Below are 13,045 nucleotides of genomic sequence, written 5' to 3'. Positions count from 1 at the left end.
TAAGGTGGTACAACACCAACATGGCAATTTTTTTTAAATATATTAATCTTGACAAATCTTCTATAAAAATTCAAACATACTCAAGATTGAAAGACAAAAAAACTTGAAAAAATTTTTTTTTCATGTGGCCTATCCATAATGGCGGAAAAATACCCGAGAAAGCCCTGTTTTCGGCCCACATTGAAAAACAGGATAACTCAAGCTAGCCTCAACAGTTAGTCTTCAAACTTCACACACTGATTGAAGATGGTCTAAGTAACAAATTAACAGATAGGTTTTGTCAAGGATAACCTATATGAAAAATAATATTTGTTTTTTGAAAATTTCAGACAAAATTTTGCATAAAAATTGACCTCAAAGTGCCATAAATAAATTTCTAATGCCTTATTCCTGAATTGTATACATCTGTTAGTTTGATTCCACAAGATCATTGAACAACCTGTCAAAATTTCAGGTCTATTAGAGAAGTAGTTATTGAATAATTGTGTTTTGAAGTCTCGTGAATGACAAAAAAAGTGAGAAAAAGAAAAAAGCCGTTAAAAAATAGTAACATGAAAATTCTAGATAAATGATCCTAAAAATGAGAAAAACTTTAGTATCCTCCAGCAATATAACTATCTTTCAAGTTTTCATCGTCAATGAATCCCTTCTTGATGGATCTTAATGTTTTACGTCGTTTTTTCCCCTTCTCCGAGGACTTTCGTTTCATGCGGTTAATTCGGATTTTGTTCCCGTGTGACGTAGAAACTTCAGATACAACACCACTTAAACCAAAACATTTCAAAACATCTAGAACACCTTTAGCACCATCATTGTAAGCTATTATAGCTGAATAGACACCCATTTCTAATGATGGTTTGCCAACAATTACTCTTTTTGGAATACGCGACCAAATTACCCCATTCAGAGCTTCGTTCGCATTTTGAGTTTGACCGTGTAAGCATTTTTAAAGGAAATCATCTGATTGAAGATCTATAATGATTGGCATTATCAAATCCTTTATCCATACAGGTATTGATGAATTAGGAATGTAATCCTTTTTATCTTATGCCCAGTACTTACACCAGCTGTCACTGCCACGTGGACAAAACATATGACGAGTACTAATATTCGGAAGATTGGTATAATGAAACAATATTGCATACACTGCTTTCTTCATACCATAAAGATTATCTGTGTTAGATCGAATGGCATTTCCATAATAATTCTGCATAGTATTAATTGTTTTTTCTGTCAATTTGCCTTTCCCTGCTAAAGGTGTGTCGGTTCCTTTGTGCGCCTTTACCAAGTTTCGCAATCGTGTGCCAAGCCTTTTTTGAACATGTCCAACACATTCAAGTTTTATAGGCTCTACATTCTGATCCTTGTATACATTCGCCTTTGTCACATTCACAAAAGAGGACGTATCCCCGTCTCCAAGGTACTCCTTGTATATGACATTATGTTTCTCAATTGACCTTTTAAACATAGTGACTGCCCCTACTGACTCCATACTACCAGACGACGCTGAATGATTTATTTCACATTCATGGTCTAATAACCAGCAGTTATACTCAGGAGTGCCTTTTTTTGAACTCCACATCTTGCATCCATTGCAATGCTTCGTCAGGATTTCAACATCTACACATTTGTCACCTGAAACAGCTGTTACAACTCCATTTTTGGACACATGTCCTCTTTTTTGCCAAGAGCCATCAATGGAAACCCGTAATTGTTTAATACCAGTCGTATCGCCAAGAAAATTTGCCTCTGAAGCAGCTCTTGACATGCTTTTTTCTGCTACATTTTTATATACTATTAACACAGACTGTTTGATTTTGTTATAACCATTTGGTGTCAAGCAATTCATATTCAAACATGATGACAAAGTTTTCATTGCTTCATGACCAGTACCGATTTCCCGCAAACCAATAACAAAGCGGACATTGATATCAAAAGGATTAATTGATATTTTTGAAGCTTTCTTCTTCTTTGTCCCATCAGTAATTTTTGGTTTTTATCCATTTTGTTTTCAACTACTTGAGATGAGCGGAACCTTTTAGAATAATCGCAGAGCGTACATTTTAATTCTAACAGATGACAAAAACCCATGCGTTGTTTAGCGATGTCAACAATAGTCATTTCCCCTTCAAGGCAATCAGGACATGATGTTGCAGCTACTAACTCCTTTAAAATCTCAAAGTTCAAAGCGATAAAGTAATTGTTTGAGCTGCCACCTTGAGAGGATGAATCCAGATTAAGTTTACGAGAACTTGCACAAGAAACATTTTCAAAGTCGTTGACAGGATAACTCAGTTGTTGTTGTTTACGATGTTTGGATGGCACAACACCATTCCATTTTCTTTTTCTCTTTCTACATGGGTTTTTTTTCTTAATGCTAGACATTACTGAACTAAAAAGCAATTTGGAGTAGTCAGAATTGTCACAGATCCACTAAAACAAAAGCAACATAGAGATGAACATAGACTGACATTACATAAGTCTGCAACACCAACCATCACAAAATAAACATGTTGAGGTTTTGAAAAATAGCTTTAAGATATTTTCCGAGTTTTTGAGCAAAGAAGATACGGGGATGGTAAAGGGCGCGGAAATCCCGTGAATTTTAGGCCACTATTTTATTAGAAAAGCCCCTTAGCAACCAAATTAAAAATTTAGTCCTAAAAATTTACTTGATAAATAACTTTTAATTTTTATTAACTTCTTTCTCTTAAAGCATCTTTTTCCAACTATCGTCCACAAGGTATGTTACAAGGAAGTGAATTTTGAAAATGCTCCAGGCAAGTTCGGGAAAGTGCGGGCGGTTTTGGAAGACAATCACTAATTTAATTGGAAAAGTTGCCCGAACTTTTCAGGAATAATAGACCAAGAGAAATTACATCACAGTTTTTTGTCCACCGCCCACGTGTGTTTGAGAACAACCCACATAACAAAGTTCATTATTTTTTAAATTATTTGTGTAAAAATTACTATTTCATTCACGATAAACCATTTGTCAGTCATTTTATTTGCCCAACAAAGAATCCTATCCAAGGTGCTTTTCTATTAGTGCTGAATTTAATAATTGACATGGTTCAGCATAGTTTTTAAAAGGGTCTGATTGCAAAATATGATTGCCAAAGTTCAGCACTTGTAATATTTGTGTATTTGTGTACTCAGCTTCTAAAACACACACAAGAGACATTATAATTTCCTCTGGGTGATTACATTAATGTTGGTTGAAAAAAAACCGAATGATGAGAAGCATATGTTTTTAAATGGGTCTAGGACAATAAACTTATTTAATTTCCCTTGGCCTTGCATCAATCAAATTCTGAAAAAATAAACACTTCTAAAATTATTTTGTCAGATTTGGAAACTGTTGGTATGGTTGGTCCTACCGTTGCTAAGGAAAAGAATTCCTAGTCCCTGTTACTTGAATAGCTATAACTCATTATAGGAAGGAGATTTTGATTTCAAATTTTCTCCAGATGTTTTTGAATGTTTTTAGCATACCATGGTGTCAAAAACACAAAATTGAAGATTTTTCGAAAATTTGCTAATTTTTGGTGTTGTACCACCTTAATGTATTAGAAAACCCCGATGTGGATAATAAAATGACCACTCTACCCCCACCGAAATAGGGTTAACAAAGTAGTTTTAATTGCTTGTAGATTTTCAGCTGAAGTTGTTTTTTACAGTGTCCTCAACAATCTTAACCCTGCGGACACGAAGTTAAAAAGAGGGACCTGGTAATAGGCCGTAACATTTCCTTTGATTATTTCAGTAAAAATGGTCATGGCTCTAACAAGCATAACAAAAATGGCAGCGACATAGTGGTCGACACTGGCGAAGTAGTTCGTCTTCTTTTTTACTGGTAAATCGAGTTAAACCAAACACAACCTTTAAGATTATTTATATGTCGAAGTATCGTACTAAATAGCTTTCTAAATACTTTGTTCTCCAGTTCTTTTCGTCACCCATTAAGCATTTTTAACCTTCTCCCCCATAATCTCCCACCTCATAAAATCGCTTATATTCAAAATATCCGGTTTTGAAATAAATTCAATTATAATTGCTTTCTTTTTTGATCTAGCATTCCTAAAAACGACTCTTTGTTCATTAATTGGCTTCTTCTTGTTACATTATAATTGCTATGATCTGTCTGCTAGATAGCAACTCTGCTTTGCCACCATACCATAACTTCTTCGTAGTGTATATTCGTACGCACTTTTGCCCATTTTTGCGTATGTATATGTTCATCCGCTATTCGTACGTAAAGTGCTTTAGGGTTAGGGTTAGGGTTAGGATTCTTTTTCCTTTTTTCTACGTATGAATAGCGCTACGCACTATTAATACGCACTTTATGTCATATTAAAGTGCGTACAAATACAGTGCCGATCGCGAGTAAAGCTACACATCTTTGAGAGTACGAGTGCAAATAAATGCGAGTAAAATAGTTCAGAGTGAGAGTACAATGCGAGTGCGAGTAAAATAAACGAGAGTAATCTTTTTAATAACGCGAGTACGCAATAATTAAACTACCCGCGAGTAAATCTTTAAAAAAATATATCATGTTACTCGCGAGTTATATTAAAGAAAAACATAAGACATTAATTTTAATTCACCATTTAATTTTTTTTTAATTTAGTTTATAATTAAAAAATAAATTTTTAAGTTCAACTTTTGTGTCTCTTCTTTAAATGCTTTCGCTACTTTCGTTATGTGAAATCACTTCCAGCATGTTCTTTCGCAAACACAGAGTCAGAATGATATCTAATTATAGTTATGGTGATCAATTGCCACATGCAGACTTTGCTTTCTGAATATTTTTCAACAAACATTGCTTTATAACTCAGACAACAATCTGTATAATTTTAAAATATCGCCGTAGAAACAGGACGTCACTAAGCTTGTTATCTTTTTGTTTTTGTTGGGATGTTTAAAGATCGAAGCAACAAAATAACGTGAGGGATTTTTTTTATAAAAAAAAACAGTTTAATGTTTAATGATATATTTTTTTAAAAAAATCTAAAAATAAAAAATATTTACATCTAAAAAAATATTTACAAAAAAGTTATTAACTGAAAGAGTTTTATGACTGCAACATGCATGATTTATAATTTTTCTTTGTTCTGTTGCTACGTCGTATAAATTCATCAATTGCACGTTGACAGTCCCTCCATGCACCCGGTGCAGCCATGTTGGTTGGATAAAACTTCCAACAAAAAGCTTTAACAATATCTTGTTTGTAGCCATCAATCGCAGGTTTTTTAACTCCTCGACAATTTCTTCCTACAAGCTCCTTGTGGTCAAATAATTTAGCCAGCAACAGATAGCTAAAGTTTTTGAAAGATGTCGCCCCTTGTCTCACTTCATTGGCTATCGGCCAGAATTCGGTCGGAATTTCTATAGTAGGAGCTGTGTCCACCTTGTATTTTTTTCTATTTAATCTTTCATTTATTTGAAAATCGTCATCATCAATATTCGTCCTCTGCATCGCCTTTAGTGGAGACAACCCCTGGACTGAAGGTAATGCTTCGTCACTGTCGTCGATAAAGTTTGCGGATAAGGCAATTGCATTCCCTTCCAACGCAGCTAGTCGCTTTTCTAGTCTTTCAATGATTTGTCGCATAGCAGCACAATCGCACGTGCACTGCTTTGTTTGCTCGGGATAATTCGGAAAAACTTTAATACATTTATCTTCATCGAAGAAGACGCATGCATATTTGTATGTTTTAACTCTTGTTTGACTGAAAAATGATGATGCCATAGTGAACTCAGATAAATGAAGACACTTAAAATGAATTCCTAAAGAAGCAAACTCTTTTATAGCTAGTTTTCGGCTTTTTTCATTTCTTACTCTCATTGTACTCGGGAGTGCAAAAACAGAGTCATTAAATAAGGAATTTGATTTTCGGCTTTTTTATTTATCACTCTAATTATACTCGGGAGTACAGAAACAAAGGTTATTAAATGATGAATGAAATGTTCGGCTTTTTTTTATTTCCTACTCTCATTGTACTCGGGAGTGCAAAAACAAGTCATTATAATAGAAATTTAATTACCTGCTTTGTTTTATACTCTTACTATACTCGGGAGTACAAAAACAAAGGTTATTAAATGATGAATGAAATGTTCGGCTTTTTTTTATTTCCTACTCTCATTGTACTCGGGAGTGCAAAAACAGAGTCATTAAATAAGAAATTTAATTACCTGCTTTGTTTTATACTCTTACTATACTCGAGAGTACAAAAACAAAGGTTATTAAATGATAAATAAAATGTTCGGCTTTTTTTTATTTCCTACTCTCATTGTACTCCGGAGCGAAAAAACAGAGTCATTAAATAAGAAATTCGATTTTCGGCTTTTTTATCCCTTACTCTAACTATACTCGGGAGTACAAAAACAAAGGTTATTAAATGATGAATGAAATTTTCGGCTCTTTTATTTCTTACTCTAACTGTACTCGGGAGTGAAAAAACAGAAGTGATTAATAGGGAATTTGTTTTTCGGTTTTTTATTTCTTATCAACAAACCAAAAAGAAGGAGCACTCGAAATGGGGAAACAATTACCTGATCATGTTCGTCAAAGAATTATCAATTTAAAAAATGAAAACCTTGGTGTCACCGAAATTAAGAAAAGACTTAAAAGTGAAGGATATAATGTTGGAAGGTCAGCGATATATCGTCTTTTTCAAAAGTGGGCCAAGCATCATTCTATCGCAAATCTTCCAAGGAAACCGAAGTCACCAATAAATGTTACAAACCCCATTCTCGATTTTATCGACACCTGCATGGAGAAAAACGACGAACTCACTGCTAACAAGCTTGGACAACTTTTGCTTCAGCAATTTAATGTTAGCTTTTCTACAAGTAAAATCAAAAGATTAAGACGTGGTCTCGGTTGGTACTCCACTGGGACAAAGTACTGTCAACTTGTAAGGGAAGTAAATCGTCAAAAAAGGCTTATCTTCGCTAAAAAAGTACAAGAAATGGAAGATGATTTCGGCAATGTTTTATGGACAGACGAGAGTTGCATTCAAATGGACTGGAACGGAAAGGTATCTTTTCATCGCTGGTGGGAGCCAGCAAAATTAAAAGGAAAACCAAAACATCCTTTTAAACTTAACGTTTGGGGATGCATATCAAAACGTGGCGCATCTCCAATTTTAATTTTTCACGGCATAATGGACAAAGAGTTCTACTCTGAAGAAATTTTAAAAAATACGTTGAAACCGTTTATTTCCGATGTATTTCCAGATGGGCATAGGTTTATGCAAGATAACGACCCCAAACACACCAGTTTGAAAGCGTCGCAAGTGATGCAGGAAAATCAAATAAACTGGTGGAAAACCCCGCCTGAATCACCAGACATGAACCCTATAGAAAACTTTTGGCATGAAATGAAGGAAAAAATTCGAAATGATTATAAACCGCACACGAAAGAAGAATTGGTAAATGCAATTTCGGAAATATGGTCGGCTGTGACGCCAGAAAAATGCCGAAAGTATATTTCACACTTACGCAAGGTAATTCCGAAAGTCATTGAAAGAAACGGAAAGGCATCTGGTTTTTAAAAAACTACTTTATGTAATAAAACTGAACATTCAAACTGAACGGTAAAAGTTATTTGTATATATACTTTCATTTTAACAACTAATACATTTTTTACTATACTTTTGTTGTTGTTTGTTTTTTCTCTTTTTATCCTCAATGTTTTTGATGATATTGAAACGTAGTTCTGGGCACAGACTTTTTATTAATAGGCAAAAAAAAAATTAAAAAAAAACATGTAATCTCTTACTCTCAGTTTTTTTATGCCACAATAAATTTGTTTTACTTTCTAAACAACACAGTCTTTTTCACTATTTAAAATTAAAGTTTAATTTTTTTAACTTAATTTTTTTAAAGTTTACAATATAATATCTCTCGCAAGAAAAGTTTAATTTTTTTAACTTAATTTTTTTTAAAGTTTACAATTTAATATCTCTCGCAAAAAAAGTTTAATTTTTTTAACCTAATTTTTTTAAAGTTTACAATTTATTATCTCTCGCAAAAAAAGTTTAATTTTTTTAACTTGATTTTTTTAACGTTTACAATTTAATATCTCTCGCAAAAAAATTAAATGTGTTCACGCGCGTATTACTTTGACTTTAAAAACTGTACTTATGTGAGTACACTTGCGAGTAAAAATATAATTAATCATTGAGAGTATGATTAACAAAAATGCGAGTAATATCATTTTAGTTGTACTCGCGTTGTACTCGGGAGTGAATTACTCGCACTCTCACTGTTTTATTTTTGTACTCTTACTCTCGAAAATGTGTAGCTTTACTCGCGATCGGCACTGTATACAGTTCCTAACTTCTTCATGGTTTTTACTATAAGCAAATCTTACCTCAATTTTTTTTTCTTATATTCAAAATATATCTGATGTGGATAAAGAGTTCAATATTTATTGGTTTCTTTCCAATCTAGTATCTGCAAAAAAGCAAACTCTTAGATAGATAGATGGATGTGCATAGATAGATAGATAGATGTGCATATTTTACATGGCTAGCCTCACAAATATCGAGGGATATACCCTGTCTATTATTTCCAGGAGGGGCCATGGCTTAGATGGAGAGTCCTAGAGTATTTAATGCTCATTTTGAGCGACGCAGACCCAATTAGGGCCTGCGCTCTACTAGACAACTCCCGGCAACATCCAACGGCCCACACAGTGTGCCATCTTCCCAATTTCCCTCACATGGCTTGGGTTAACCCAGGGCTATGGCAACATTCACTCGCCCATGTTGAATCGCCGTCAAGAGAAATCGAACCCCGGTCTCCCGCACAGAGTACGAGAGCTATAACCACTAATCTACGGCGCCACATATTTTACATGGCTAGCTTGCCTCACTAATATCAAGGGATATACCCTGTCTATTATTTCCAGGAGGGGCCATGGCTTAGATGGGGAATCCTAAAGTATTTAATGCTCATTTTGAGCTATGCAGACAAAATTAGGGCCCGCGCTCTACTAGACAACTCCTGTTAAGCATCATCTCCCCAATTTCCCTCACATGGTTTGGTTTAACCCATGGGCTATGGTAACATTCATTCGCACATGTTGAATTGCTGGCAAGGGAGTTCAAGTCCAGTCTTTCGCACAAAGTGCAAGAGTTATAATCACTAAGTTGCAGCGCTATTAAAAGACGTGATAAAAAAATTTTTATCCTCTAATAACATCTTTATAATAATACAGAGACTGTGTGTGTGTGTGTCTGTAAAGTGGATGTGTTCATTTTCCTTTGATGTTGCCGAAAAATATATGTCTAATATGTTAATTTTCTTGACATTATGGCGCAACGGCAATAACACTACTTTAACGTCAATATCCTATATTAAATTGATAAAGCCATTACAGTGCACCTAAAATTTTGAGGCCAAATAACTTTGAAACGAGTCGGTGAGGCCAATGATTTTTTACCACGTGGGTAACTAGTGACCAATTTGGGTAAGTTTCACAAACCTGGGTCCCCAAATCAGTTTCGGAATGGACGGGTTGATTACGTCATTAAAAAACCTTCAAACCCTAAAATATCTGCAACCGTTTGTCAAAAGTACATGATGCTATACATTTTCTTGATCAGCATTTCAAGATCTATAAGATGAAAGTAGCAGGTAAATAAGTTACCAAAAAAATATTTATGTGTGTTTTGGCATGCCTTTGCTAACGTCAGCAAAATTTTAACCCTTTTATCTCCTCGGCAATCCTATACATTATTTTGATCAGCGTCTTAACCGCCACTCATTACAGGCAACCAATAAACTATATTGTGCCAATTCTTTTTTTCTGCACTGCTGATATCAGCAAAAAACTAAAAAAAACTATTTTTTATTGTCCTTCTGCCAAAGGCGATTCCCATTTAATTAGTTGTTTACGGGCGAAGTTGATAGTAACTTACGGAGGGTCGGTTGGCAAAATAAAAATAATTTTATCGAGAATGTATGGTCGGAACAACAAAAAGAATAATAAAAATAAAAACGGAGAAGGGTGTTACGACAACAGTTTTTTTCTATGTATTTTCGCATAATATTTTCGCATGTATTTTCGAATAATAATAATTTGTCTCACTGAAAAATATGTAGTTCTCAAGGTGAAAAGATAAAAATACTTGCATGATTGAAAACTTGTTTTTAAAAGTTAATACAGCAAGAATTATTCTTGTGCTGTTTTAAAAGTTGTAAAGAATATACTTGTATTGTTTTGAAATATAACAGCAAGTTATACTTGCGCTGTTTCGAAACTTTTACAGCTAGTTATTCTTCTCCTACTTGAAATAATAAAACAAACAATTTTAGTGTTATTTTAATGTTTTTGCGCAGTTTTATAGGAAAATTTAAATTTATGTTTAGGTTGTTTATTTGAGAATATTTAGCGTTAAAATCATTTTTACAACTTTTTGTATTACAACTATTTTAGCGAACGTAGCTAATTTTTGTTATAAATCACATAAAAATTTAAACTTCTGTTTAAGACATTAACTATTTTTGTGATAAAATTAGCGCACCACACATTTTAGTTTTATCGCAACAAATTACCACAAACAAAGAATCAACTTCCAGTGGCCTTACCAATGGTGATCCTAAAGTAACGTTATTGATTCACCTTGTTTAGTAAAATTGTAGATGGATATTCAACCAACAAAAAATAACATCATTGATATCTTCTATGCTCATTTTATTTTGATGAGATGGGATGAGAAAATGTTGTTTTTTTTTAAATGTTTTTTATTTAAAACTTTAATATTATTCTTATATTTATTTGATATTCTTCTTCTTTTGTTTTCGTGAAAATTAGGATCTGTTGGGCCCATAGAACAAATAATTAAATTGGAGTCACCTAAGTGGATTTATAAAATGTGGATATATAAAATGTCATTTTCAATGCAGGAAACCCTTTAAAGAAGAATCCATGGAAGTAATGTTTGGATAAGCAAAGAAAACCTCTGGGACAACTACTTTATTTCTTCCCCAGACTGTTTTATTCTGCAATTTTTATCTTCCTTGCCAGGATGTTATATACAACATCCCCAGGCCCCATTCTGATATAGATCTGAGTACATTCACTTTGTACACCCACATTTTTTACCCAGGCAAGTTATACAAGGGCCCTAAAGTTAGCCTAAATATCATTAGCCTAACTTGTATTGATGGTCACCATGTCTTGCTTCTTTTTTTCACATTCAAAAATCTAGTGAAATTTTACCTGGACTGACAAAAATGTTGGGTCCCATTTAGTAAGGCTATCTGTGATAATGCGGGCAGTTAGGATTTACCAGGTACTTTTGCTAGTTAGACATTTTTAAATGTATGCATGAGAAATTTTAAATAATATTCACTTTTTCCTGTACTGTACATTGCTGTAGACTTATAGGCAAAACGCCTTTGCGTGACAAAGTAAAACAAAAGTTCTTTACGAACAATTGTTTTTTTTAAAAAGATAAAAATGATTTTGCACAAAGTTCTCTTAAACAATTTTTTTAAAAAAGATAAAAATAATTCTGCATATATCTTCTCACACAGCTGCTGCTGTGATATTAAACTAGATATTAACTTTTATTTGAGATGCAGGTTGTGCATGATTTTTATTCCAAAGGAATTTTATTTGAGATGCAGCTTGTGAAATTTACTGAACGTTCAACATGTCGCACATATAAAAAAGGGTAGAGGTGGGTTGGTTAAGGGGTCTTGAATCAGCCCTCTTTAAAGCTTGAATAGGGTTAAAGGCAGTGGCAGTCTTTGTAATTCAAGACATTGTTCAGCATTTGCGGACATATAAAACAGCGTATTTTTAAAACATGATACTGTCTGTAATAATTTTCTGTGCTAAAATTGCAAATGAGAAGTCCCTTGGACTCTGTGCAATCACACGTGCGTAAAAAAAGCCAAAGATAATTTAAAGAAAAAAGGAATTGTTTTTCCAGAGTATAGTTCGATTAGATCCTACGGCAATGCACAAACAAACCCTAAGCAACAAATGAAGTGACATTTTTTTGGCTCTGCAACTACATCATTAAAAACAGTTTGTCAGCACTTTTGTATAATTAAATCATTACAGAAAACCCTAAAATATATTTGATTAAATGCCGTTTTTTCTGCCTTTACGCATTTAATTTATTTTTTGTTGTGTATTATTTATCCCCGGTAAAAAAAATGTTTTTAATTTAGGAGGTGGCTAAAACATTTTTTTGTGTTTTGTTGAGCTCAAAATTTAAAAATGAGCTCTAAATTTTGCCAATGTGATTTAGAAACTGCCACACTATTCCAAGCATATCAATAAGAAAGTAAGAACAAATTGCTCACCCAAAGTAACAATAATTTAGACTGGGCGAACATCTTAATAAGGTTGAACTTAACTGAAAAAGTTTTTAACACACATTTTATTATATACATTTTTTTATCTATTTTATCTTGTCTCTTTTATATATTTTATTTATTTTTTAATGTAAAGAAAGATAACATTGATTTCCGTGGGAGATGAATTGATATTGCTCAGCCAGACAAATTGGGAATTGGGTGAGCAATTTATGGCTCAACTAGTTTCTCATTTCTCAAATTCTTTGCGTGAGCAAGAGTGATCGCTTTCCTCCCTTTTTTGATAGGCTTGTATTCTAATAAGTGCGAAAATTGCTTTCTTTACGTTTAGCCCTATGAAATCCTAAGTTACAATAAATTTAAAACACTCTGTCGAAATTAGTTTCACATGTTAGTCTGGCTGACCAGACCTGTATCTAATGTTAAGTATTTGTGAGCAAGACTACTTGTTTTGACCACCGTAAAATAAAAATAAAAATTGAGTTAGTAATTGAAAGAATGAGATGGAAATCTTTCTATTTTGATAAAAACAAGACAAAGTTACAGAAAATTAGGGTTTAAAATGTATTAATGTGTCTGCACTTATTACAGGACCACATTATGTATGGTTAACAATAATATCCAAAAACAAAATATAGAATCAACACTTACATTTGCTAAGTAAAAAAACTACAGTACAGTCTGAATGTAATCTACCGCA

The sequence above is a fragment of the Hydractinia symbiolongicarpus genome, chromosome 1 (assembly GCF_029227915.1).
Source record: "Hydractinia symbiolongicarpus strain clone_291-10 chromosome 1, HSymV2.1, whole genome shotgun sequence".
NCBI classification, from domain to species: domain Eukaryota; kingdom Metazoa; phylum Cnidaria; class Hydrozoa; order Anthoathecata; family Hydractiniidae; genus Hydractinia; species Hydractinia symbiolongicarpus.
The sequence above is the reverse complement of the archived record's forward strand: the minus strand, read 5'-3'. Positions refer to the sequence as shown.